This window comes from Bubalus kerabau, chromosome 5 (assembly GCF_029407905.1).
Source record: "Bubalus kerabau isolate K-KA32 ecotype Philippines breed swamp buffalo chromosome 5, PCC_UOA_SB_1v2, whole genome shotgun sequence".
In the NCBI taxonomy this organism is placed as follows: domain Eukaryota; kingdom Metazoa; phylum Chordata; class Mammalia; order Artiodactyla; family Bovidae; genus Bubalus; species Bubalus kerabau.
The window spans coordinates 32,894,417-32,906,081 of NC_073628.1; the positions used below are offsets into that span (position 1 = coordinate 32,894,417).

At 39.9% G+C, this 11,665-nt stretch overlaps 1 long non-coding RNA gene across 2 annotated transcripts in view; it reads left to right on the forward strand.

Annotated features, from left to right (window-relative positions):
- The window catches only part of LOC129652611 (uncharacterized), a 72,933-nt gene extending 62,205 nt beyond the window's left edge, over positions 1–10,728 (forward strand). For both annotated transcript variants that reach the window (XR_008714619.1, XR_008714620.1), the window contains exon 5: positions 9,350–10,728. This is a non-coding gene — a long non-coding RNA (uncharacterized LOC129652611). The remainder of the gene's footprint in view (positions 1–9,349) is intronic.
- Positions 10,729–11,665: the final 937 nt, after the last annotated feature.

The following is an 11,665-nucleotide window of genomic DNA, read 5'->3' on the forward strand; positions in this document are numbered from 1 at the left end:
GACTAGACGGACCTTTCTTGGCAAAGTAATGTCTCTGCTTTTTCAATATGCTATCTAGGTTCATCATAACTTTTCTTCCAAGGAGTAAGCATCTTTTAATTTCATGGCTGCAGTCACCATCTGCAGTGATTTTGGAGCCCCCCAAAATAAAGTCTGACACTGTTTCCACTGTTTCCCCATCTATTTCCCATGAAGTGATGGGACCAGATGCCATGATCTTCGTTTTCTGAATGTTGAGTTTTAAGCCAACTTTTTCACTCTCCTCTTTCACCTTCATCAAGAGGCTTTTTAGTTCCTCTTCACTTTCTGCCATAAGGGTGGTGTCATCTGCATGAAGCATACCATTAACTTCTCTCAAAGTCAGATCAAGGGATAAATCTGAGATAGAAAGATGTATTTAATGCTATGTTAAATTTTCTGTACAGAAGTAATACATTAATTCAAGAAAATAAATATTTTAATTGGCCCCAATAGCACAATAAGATGTAAAACATGTGAATAAATAGATAATACAGATGTTTAAGAGAATACACAGGAAACAGACTGTCGAGGTTGACATTTTAGTTCTCCTTCTCTAGTTACATGATGGCAGGCAAGACTCTTAAGTATTTCTGCCTGTTCGTTTGCTCATCTGAAAAATGGAGAAAATTGTCTACCTCATTTGGTTTGCTGAAGAATTAAATAAGTTTTCACAGAACAGAATGCCCCAAAACACAGCTTGACATGTAGAATACACAATATATATGTTTTTATTTCATTTGTGTCATGCTGTTCTGTCTTGGTAGTCAAGACCACTCAAACACATTCATGACATTTAAAAATTAATAAATGGCATGTATATATATGTATGTATAACTGATCACTTTGCTATATATATATACATATACACACACACATTTTTTTCAGATTCATTTTCATTATCCCTCATTACAAGATATTGAGTATACTCCCCTGTGCTGTAGAGTAGGTCCTTGTTGATTATAGGTAGTTGTGTATATATTTTAATCCCAAATTAATGATTTATCCCCTTCCTCCCCACTTTTATAACCATAAGTTTGTTTTCTATGTCTGTGATGCTATTTCTGTTTTGAAAAAGTCCATCTGTATCATTTTATTTTTTCCACATGTAAGCAATATTATACAATATTTGTCTTTCTCTGTCTCACTTAGTATGATAACCTCTAGGTTTATCCATGCTGTTGTAAATGGATTTCATTATTTTTAATGACTGGGTAATACTTGTGTGTGTGTGTGTGTGTGTGTGTGTGTACATACATATGTATTACATTTTCTTCATTCAACTGTCAGTGGACATTTAGATTGCTCCTATGACTTGGCTGTTATAATTAGTGATGTAATGAACCTTAGGGGTTCATATGTTTTTTTCAAATTATAGTTTTCTCTGGATGTATGCCCATGAGTGGGATTGCAGGATCATATGGTAGCTCTATTTTTAGTTTTTAAAGGAACCTCCATACTGTTCTTCAGGGCTTTCAGGTGGCTCAGTGGCAAAGAATCCACCTGCCAATGCATGTAATGCGGTTTCAATCCCTGGGTTGGGGAGATCCCCTAGAGGAGGGCATTCCTGTATTCTTGTCTGGAGAATCCCAAGAACAGAGGAGCCTGGTGGGCTACAATCCATGGGGTTGAAAAGAGTTGGACTTGACTGAGCTACTGAGAAGGATTATGCTACTCCCTCTACCTCAGGTCTTAGGTAAACATATTTTATCCTGGATGTTGGCATCTTGTAAACCAACCATACATTTTTGCAATCCTTCTGTATCAGCACGTATGAATCAGATTTAATTTTTTTATTTTCAGGAACATTCACCAGCTGCCATGCATGGGGGATGCCAGATACTTGCTCTCCTCAATTTCAGTGCCCACGTAATGGGCTTGTAAGCAGAGCCAACAAGCTGCTCCCTCCCTGGCCATGGGGTTAGCATGAATAATGCAGAGATTCTTGTGGCTAGACTAGAGCCCTGGGAACAGCATCAAGTGCTCCCTAGTGGTGGGTCCATATATTGCCAGGTGAGCCAGGCCAGACTGGGGGTAGCATGCTGCAGTAACATCCAGCCACCAGGGGTGGCGCTGTCCAGCAGGGAGAACCCAGAGCAGTTCACTCAGTCATGCCCAACTCTTTGCGACCCCATGGACTGCAGCACACCAGGCCTCCCTGTCTATCTCCAACTCCTGGAGTTTACTCAAACTCATGTCGAATGAGTCGGTGATGACATCCAGCCATCTCATCCTCTGTCGTCCCCTTCTCCTCTTGCCTTCAATCTTTCCCAGCATCAGGGTCTTTGCCAATGACTGAGTTCTTTGCATCAGGTGGCCAGAGTATTGGATTTTCAGCTTCAGCATCAGTCCTTCCAGTGAACACCCAGGACTGATCTCCTCTAGGATGGACTGGTTGGATCTTCTTGCAGTCCAAGGGACTCTCAAGAGTCTTCTCCAACATGACAGTTCAAAAGCATCAATTCTTCAGCGGTCAGCTTTCTTTATAGTCCAACTCACATACATACATGACTACTGAAAAAACCATAACTTTGACTAGATGGACCTTTGTTGGCAAGGTAATGTCTCTGCTTTTTAATATGCTGTCTAGGTTGATCATAACTTTTTTTCCAAGGAGCAAGGGTCTTTTAATTTCATGGCTGTAGCCACCATCTGCAGTGATTTTGGAGTTCAAAATGACAAAGTCTGTCACTATTTCCATTGTTTCCCTATCTATTTGCCATGAAGTGATGGGACTGGATGCCATGATCTTAGTTTTCTGGATGTTGAGTTTTAAGCCAACTTTTTCACTCTCCTCTTTCACTTTCATCAAGAGGTTCTTAAGTTCTTCTTCACTTTCTGCCATAAGGGTGGTATCATCTGCATATCTGAGGTTATTGATATTTCTCCCGGCAATCTTGATTCCAGCTTGTGCTTCCTCCAGCCCAGCATTTCTCATGATGTACAGTGGATATAAGTTAAATAAGCAGGGTGACAATGTACAGCCTTGACGTACTCCTTTCTCGATTTGGAACCAGTCTGTTGTTCCATGTCCAGTTCTAACTGTTGCTTCCTGACCTGCATACAGATTTCTCAAGAGGCAGGTCAGGTAGTCTGGTATTCCCATCTCTTTAAGAATTTTCCAGAGTTTGTTATGGTCCACATAGTCAAATGCTTTGGCATAGTCGATAAAGCAGAAATAGATGTTTTTCTGGAACTCTCTTGCTTTTTCAGTGATCCAATCAATGTTGGCAATTTGACTTCTGGTTCTTCTTTTTCTAAATCCAACTTGAACACCTGAAAGTTCACGGTTCACATACTGTTGAAGCCTGGCTCGGAGAATTTTGACCGTTACTTTACTAGTGTATGAGATGAGTGCAATTGTACGGTATTTTGAGCATTCTTTGGCATTGCCTTTCTTGGCGATTGGAATGAAAACTGACCTTTTCCAGTCCTGTGGCCACTGCTGAGTTTTCCAAATCTTCTGGCATATTGAGTGCAGCACTTTTACAGCATCATCTTTTGGAATCTGAAATAGCGCAACTGGAATTCCATCATCTCCACTAGCTTTGTTCGTAGTGATGCTTCCTAAGGTCCACTTGACTTCACATTCCAGGATGTCTGGCTCTAAGTTGGTGATCACACTATCATGATTATCTGGTTCATGAAGATCTTTTTTGTATAGTTCTTCTGTGTATTCTTGTCACTTATTCTTAATATCTTCTGCTTCTGTAAGGTCCATACCATTTCTGTCCTTTATTGTGCCCATCTTTGAGTGAAATATTCCCTTGGTATCTCTAATTTTCTCAAGAGATCTCAGTGCCACTGAAAGGGCCCCAGCTCCGTAGTACACTAAGCTTAACCATATATTTGTGTTTCTTCTATCTGCACATGTGAATGTAATTGTTTTCAGGTGTGCAGTATTCTATTAATTAGCTAAGCTAGAATTTAGTCACTCTGCTGTTGAAGAACATTTGGGCCACTTCTAGTATTTCTCTATGATGCCACCATGAAATCCTCTTTCTACAGCGATGCATCAATCAGAGTCTGAATATACAGAATTCTAAGCAGCACTGCCTAAGAGAACATGTACCTTGTAGTGTTGCTAAGTCTTACCTAATCACTCTCTGAAGTCGTGTCCTGATCTCCTCCCTACCCATCTCAAGAGACACCTGGACACTGGGTCCTGTCTCCCCTCCAGCCCCGCCCTGAACCTCCACCTCCATCCTTGCCTCTCACTGCCCCCTTTCTGCACATTATTAACGCTGCTGCTGTCCTAGGAAATCAAATGCAGGGTAGTTATTTTCTCAGTTATGCTTCTTAAGAATTAAGGTGAGATAGAATTCATAGAATTTACCCTTTTAATGCATACATATAAGTCAAAGGTGTTTCTTCTTTACTATTAAAAATGGGGGGTTGATGCTGCAGTGATCACCACAATCTGTTAGAACACTGCTGTCACCCCTAAAATTGAACAGAACCCTCAGCAGTCCTCCTCCTCCTCACCCCAGCCTCCAGCTTTAGGCAACCACTACTCTCTGTCTGTATAGATTTGGCGGTTCTGGATATTGCATATAAATATAATCATTCAATATATGTTTTTTTTTGGTGAATGGCGGCTTGTATTTAGCATAATGTTTTCAAAATAATACTCCATCGTAAGGAAGCACCACTCTTTGTTGATCTCTTCACCAGCTGATGGACATTTGGGCTGTTCCCACATTTGGACAATTGGGAATAATGCTGGTATAAACATTCATGTACAGATTTATGTGTGAATATATGTTTTTTAGTTCTGTTGCTCATATGTGTTGGAGTGGAATTGCTGAACCTTGTGGTAACCCCATGTTTCAACTACCCAATGAATGACTGCCAGGCTGTTTTCCACAGCTGCCTTACCATTACTTTCCCATCAACACAGTACAAGCATTCTAATTCCTGCACATCTTTGCCTCCACTTGTTTGTCATTATGGTCTGAGCCACCCTAGTGGGTGTGAAGTGGTTTTTATTTTTGTTTCCCTAATGATTAATGATGTTAAACATCTTTTCCTTTGTTTGTTGGTCATTTTTATGTCTTTGGAGAAATGTGTATTCAAATTGGTTGCCAGTGTTTTCGTTAGGTTGTCTGCCTACATACTATTTATCTATAAGGGTTTACATATTCTGAATATAAGTCCCTGAGTAGACACATGGCTTGCACTTTCTCCCATTTGATTTGGGGTGGGGGGAGGCCACTTCAATTTTCTTAGTATTTATTTATTTTTATTTACTTGGCTGTGCTGGGTCTTAGTTGTGCTATGTGGGATCTAGTTCCCTGACCAGGGATCAAACCTGGGCCCCCATTGGAGCATGGAGTCTTAGCCACTGGACTACCAGGGAAGTTCTGGGGGCTTTGACTTTAATGGAAAAATCAATTTATTTTGTTTCTTACACAAGTTTTGCATTAGAGTTGCCTTTCAAACTAACTTGTTTTAGTATCCATTTAAAGATAATCACTTTATCTACTGACTGGAAACAATTAAGAGGTAAGAGGTGGTTTATTTTTATCCATAAAAACAGAGTGTAGCCATAACTCTGAAATGAATGGCTGCTGTTGAAGCATTACTTACACACAGACTTTTCTCATTAGTTGAATGGGAGGCGTGCTTGTGATTCAAATTATTTTGTGAGGGAAATTGTTTTTCCTGACAATAAGCTCATCATCACATGAGAAGAAAGATTACTTGTTAAAGCAAGCTGCTGTTTTGTTAGATTAAAAAGAAATAGGGTGGTGCAAAGAAAATAGCAAAGTGATGGTTCCGGTCAGGCTGACTGGACCAGTAAACTCTGACATCCACAGAGTATAGTGCACGGCTTGCTGGGGTGTCCTTAGACACAATTACTAGAGTGTGTGTCTTGGAGAGAGGAGGGCAGATAACCACAGCGTTTGGCTCAGAGCAAGAGAAAACTTCACTATCATTAGTGCTGGCCTATTTTCATTATCTCAAAATAATAGAACCCCACTGAAAGCACCATCTCATTGATGGCTGACATTGTAAATTAAAGCTTTTCTATGTAAAAGGTCTTGGTTTGGAAAGGTGGATTTAGAGTATTTTATGATTAATTATCCCTTTTGGTCAAGTTTTTTGTTTTTCAAGTGTGATATTACACAGTTGGTATATATTTCCCTCAGGATATTGATAAAGGTTTTATGAAATGAGTACATCAGTGACAATCATCGCCAAGTACTACACTTTCCTCTGAAAGGCTGCTCAGTGTCAAATCCTACACAGAAGTACTCTTCTGTGTACAATTAATATGTTAGTAGCATTCTGTAAGTAAAGTAGAAAGTAGCTGATACTATTCAGGAGAAACGTGGTGCTCATCATCTCATCTCCATGAGAGATGCCGCTTCTCATGTGTGTTAGTAGCAACATGATTGAAGATATGTGTGAGGAGAGCTTTAGCACAAAGCAAACCGTCATACTGACTCTCAATCTTGACAGCAATCGGGAACTTACTCTTTACTGAGATTTCAGACGAAGAAATAGGCTCAAAAATGTTGTAATTCCTCCTGGATCACAAAACTAATAAGTAGATAAGGGAAGCTTCACATCTACTGTTTTTTCCAAACATTTTTCATGTCTAATTAGTACTTGAGAAAGACATAAAGAAGGCAGGCACATTTGTCTCTTCTGTCTATCTAGAACAAACTTCGTTCTCATGTATGTCATGAACACCTTTCTACATCATTATGTAATCTTTGTTCTCTAATGACATATACTAAACTGTCTTCTATTTAACACATTGTATAAGATTGATATAAGAAGCAATTCATTTAAGATAGGAGTGTGAGATACCCAGGTTATTTCTGATTTCATGTATTAAAAATAATCCTGCTATACACATACCTGAATATGCAAAAAAATGATCACATTTGTCTGATTAAAATTTTAGAGGTAGAATCGTTGATAAAAGAATACTGTCAAATTGTATACATTTCACACACTCACCAAAAATGAACATTAAGGTGCCTTTTTCTAGACCACCCCAAATCATTGTTAAGAAACTTCAACATTCTCATAGCTGAAAATGATCTACCTTTATTGTCATAATACATATTTTTCAAGTTAAGATCTTTTCATAGTTTGTTGGCCATTTTTAATTACTTATATTTAATGATATTCTTAGGGTAATGTAGTTTGTTTATTCTTTTGCATTTCCACTTTGCTTTTTTTTCCTGTTTTTCAAAAATATCTCTTTGTAAATTAAGGATATTCTGTGTCTTGCATATTTATTGCATTTATGCCAGCTGATATTTTCTATTTTGCTGCCAGTGAAGGGGACTTTTTTCAACCAGGTGTAAAATACATGAGTCTTTCCCATTATTTTTGTTTCTGTTTCTTTCAAATCACATCTTTTCTATCACACTCAGCTCAGTCATCTGCAGACCAACCTGATACTTTCTTTGAAAAATCACGTAAGTGCAGCATACCTTGCCTTTCCAGCTTATATTTCCCAGTCTTTTCTGTGTATGTCACCTTGAAAAGTAAACCCTTCCAAGTCCGGATGATACCTGATACACATGAAAGGGAAGAAATCAACAAGGATTAATCATAACCTCTCCTTATAACATAATATATTGTTTCTCTTATTTAGACATTAATGGTTCTTTTAAAAATCTGTCATTCCTTTGAGTTTCACAGTTATAGTTAAAATTGAAAAATAGAGACATGAACTTCAACTAACAAACTCGGTCTCATTTTGATCTCAAAAACAGTAGTAGTAAATTTGACACCTTATTTATAGGTTGAATATCCTTTGTAAATGGGGACACACATATGAATTACCTCAGAGCCTATATTATGTAAAACTCACTGTGTCACAGCTACTGTCTCATGCATATCATGCAAGGCCCTTTATGTTCAAGTTCTATGATGAATTAGTGCCAAAGCAAAGGGTTAACTTGCAAAGGAGACTGTGAAGGTGCATCTGGAATTTCCCTTTCTCAGCCCATGCAGGGTGGTTACTGAGGCCTGGGTAGAGTCCCACTCTGACAGTGGGGCGTGGTCTGCATCTAGGCTCTCGTGTGTCTGGCAGGGACAGCCTGTCTCTCCTGGCCAGTTTCATTCTCATCTCAGGGATGGCTTTCTTCCGTCAGATGATGATGGGGTGACGTGGCTGTCAGGCCAGGATGAGGGCCCTGAGTTTTCACGGTGCAGACAGGACCCAGGTTGTCTTGGAAGGAACACCCATTGGTGCCCCCACCTCTACACAGACATGATGATTAGATAGCCCTCCAGGAAGTACTCACATAACCATCCAGTCCCCAGTTGTCATTCTCAAAGTTGCTGATGAAAATATCCACTGGCTCTTTAATCTGAAAAGTTTTCAGAAATAAGTGGGCCTCCTCCTTCTTGTAAACTCCTAGGAAAGAATCACTGTGTTATTCTTACATCATAGGAATGCTTATGAGTTAGGAAGGCAGGCACTCAGCCCATTTATGTGGAATATGATACAGAAAGGATAGTGTTTTCAATAACAGAGATTAATATTTTTAATATTTAGCTGCAGTCCTTCTTTTTTCCTAAAAATCACCTCTTACTGAGGTCCTCGTCTGTCTCAAGCAAGTATCGTTTACTTCACTCAATTCAACATCTTTATCCCACAGAAGGAACAAAAGTAACATATATTCAGTTATATTAATTTTTTAAGTGCAGCGTTTTTATTCAATTTTTACTCACTTCTGAGGACAGGGGTATGTAGTATAAGAAAGAAAAAGAGACTTAACCTAGAGGATTAAACTACTGTGTATGAAATAAACAAGCTGCACGGATATACTGCATTGCACAGGGAATATACCAAATATTTTACAATAATTTTAAGTGGAGAATAATCTATAAATATTGAATCACTAAAAAAAAGTCTTAATAAATACAGCTATGTTGAAAATATATGTGGAGAGTTTGTACAAAATTCTTACAAAATTTAAAACAAATATTTCTAAATCAATATAAAAAAAAAAGAGAGATACCATAACAATAGCCCCAAATACAGTTACTTATACAGATCAATTGCACTTATTGAAATGAAATGAATGGCATGGAGAACAAAGGTCCTTGGAATGACTGCTGAATGCCTTTGTCCACGGGGTCAGGGTGTATGTGTGGGGTGGCAGGGGGAATGTGTTTGCAGCTACGGCTAGTTCCCTACCCAGAGGAGGAACCAAATAAATAAGTAAACAAACAAATGAACAGATATTAAATAACAATGAACCCAAATGTCTTCTGTGCAGAGAGACAGGTTAAAGGGAAAGTCACACTGTTCATTTCAGGGACTCTGGCAATTAATTCCCACTTCCTCCCATCACAGAAGTAAACCTCTAACATCACAGAAGAGTGGCCACTGGCTAATCACACAGGATGGAAGGGAACCCACAGACAAGAAAGACCTGTGAACGGGGAGGACCCGAGGACGAGAAAGACCCATGGACAAGCAGGACCACCTAACACTTGACTCCGGGCTGCTGTCCATCTCCACCATCAGCAGCTCTGTGTTCCTAGCATCCAATTCAACATATAAAACTCTGAATCCCACTTCTAAAAACTGTCAGTAGAGATAAGATTCAGGAGATTTTTATGGCAATTAAATTACAGCACCTCACAGAACACCAAGTCCTGGCTGGTCCTCCAGAAGCATGACTTCCGCTTCCTTCTCTATGGTCCTTCCCAATCAGACTGTACATGGCAGGTGGACTTCTGTCCACTGGGACTCAGTCTGAACAACTCTTGATCCAACTTCTTTCCCAAATCCAAACCTAATTCCATCAGATCACACTGGAGAGCATTTCCTTTGGGGAAAAAATTCAAACTCATGAAGAGAAATATTATCCAAAGGACCTGGGTGAGCCTATGAAATCTGAATATTTTCCAAGTCTCAGTTTATTCTGACACAGGACTAGATTTGAGCACCTGGTATATCTCATTTATACATTCACAGGGTCAAGGAGCAAAGAACTTTTGGGGACCCTAGATCGTGAATTCATAAATAAGTACCTGTTAAAAATCTGTGAGTATGAATTATTTTTCTTTTCCTACATCCAGAATGTGTGCACCATTTTTAGATGTTTTCCCAGCCAGGGAAGCAGGAAAGTGAGATGTGAGGAATGGGAGGAGGCCTGAGTGGCTCTCACACTTTCTGGAGGTGAACCATGTGTCTGTCTAGTCATCAGTAATGTGTGGGTGCCCCTTGGGGGCCCTTTATGTTCAGAACCAGGGCTGGGGCTCCTGGGTAACTCAGAGTCTGAACCCTTTAGAAGTTAAGTCTATAAAAAAAGAATACATTGTTGTAAGAAACGAGATAATTAAAAAAAAAAAAAAAACAGAAGACAGTAGATTTAGTGTGAAGGTGCTTCTGTGTCCTGTGGGTTCAGGATTCTAATTGCTGAGATTCTGACCACCGAGTTCAAATCCTACTCCTGTACTGTCACTTAGGAAGGTTGCTTAGTTTTCCTGGGTATCTCTCTTTTTTAACCAGTATATAAAAAAAATGTGTTTAATAATACTTAAATCACAAAATTGATTAAGAAGGAAAAGGACAATGTATATAAAGAGCTTAAAATAGTGTCTGTTACTTAAAAATAAACCAGAGCTGGTGCTTTTTTTAAAAATTGCTTTTTTAAACTGAGACACATCAGTGAAAGCTCACCAGGAGCAAACAAGTTTTACAGAATGACAGCGAGAGGCTATCAAAACTGTGAATTTTGGAGATGTGACTATCTGGACATAAATCTTACATCTTTGCTGTAACAGGATCTGTGTGTAATCTGGAGCAAATTAATTTGCCTTTCTGTACTGGTTTTGTAACCTTTAAAGTGGGAAAACAGAACTGTCCTGCCCGTCATGAGATGACATAGTGAGAGGCAGCAGGTGCAAAGCCCAGGTGACGTCAGCCAGCACTTGGCCTGGCGTTGGCGCCCCCTGGACCAGAAGACTGACAGAGGGTCTGGTGAGGGAGAGCCCTGGGCGCCTACCTGTCAACTTCAGCTCCCCCTGGGAGGCTTCAATGAGGTCGTGTTCACTTTGCTGCTTGCTGCGTTGAAACAGTTAGACAGTTGGGGTCACAGGCTATCTTTTCCCTGAATATTCATAATATCCCTTCCACACCGAATGGATGAAAAACACATCTGAAGGAACTGTGGGGGGAAAAGCAGACAAATGGTAGCACACAAGGAACAATTACACTTAGACGTGTTGCTCAGTTAAGACATCACGACAGTGATGATGGTGAGGACAAAAATGACCTGTCTCCATGTCCCCTCACAGCAGGTTTATGAGTCAGATGAGCCAAGCGGGGAGCAGGCAGGTTACTGAGAGATGCAGACAAGCATCTGTCATTGGGGTGGACACCAGTGCACCTGTGTTACCAGCTCCACCAGGGCCAGCGTGCTTGGTGAACTGGGACTGCTGACACTAGGTAAGACCTCATCAGGCTGACCTGAAAACCACTACTGCTACTTCACTGAATATCCAAGTCCACTTGCTGTGGGAAGACTTAGGAGGCTCAGAGGAACTGACATCTGCCAGGGCTCTTCTGCCCTCAGAAAGCCTACACTTCACAGCACCACTCTGACTGCAGAGATCCAGCTTATAGAAACAAAGATGCTTTATTTCCCAAGGTCTTTATTTT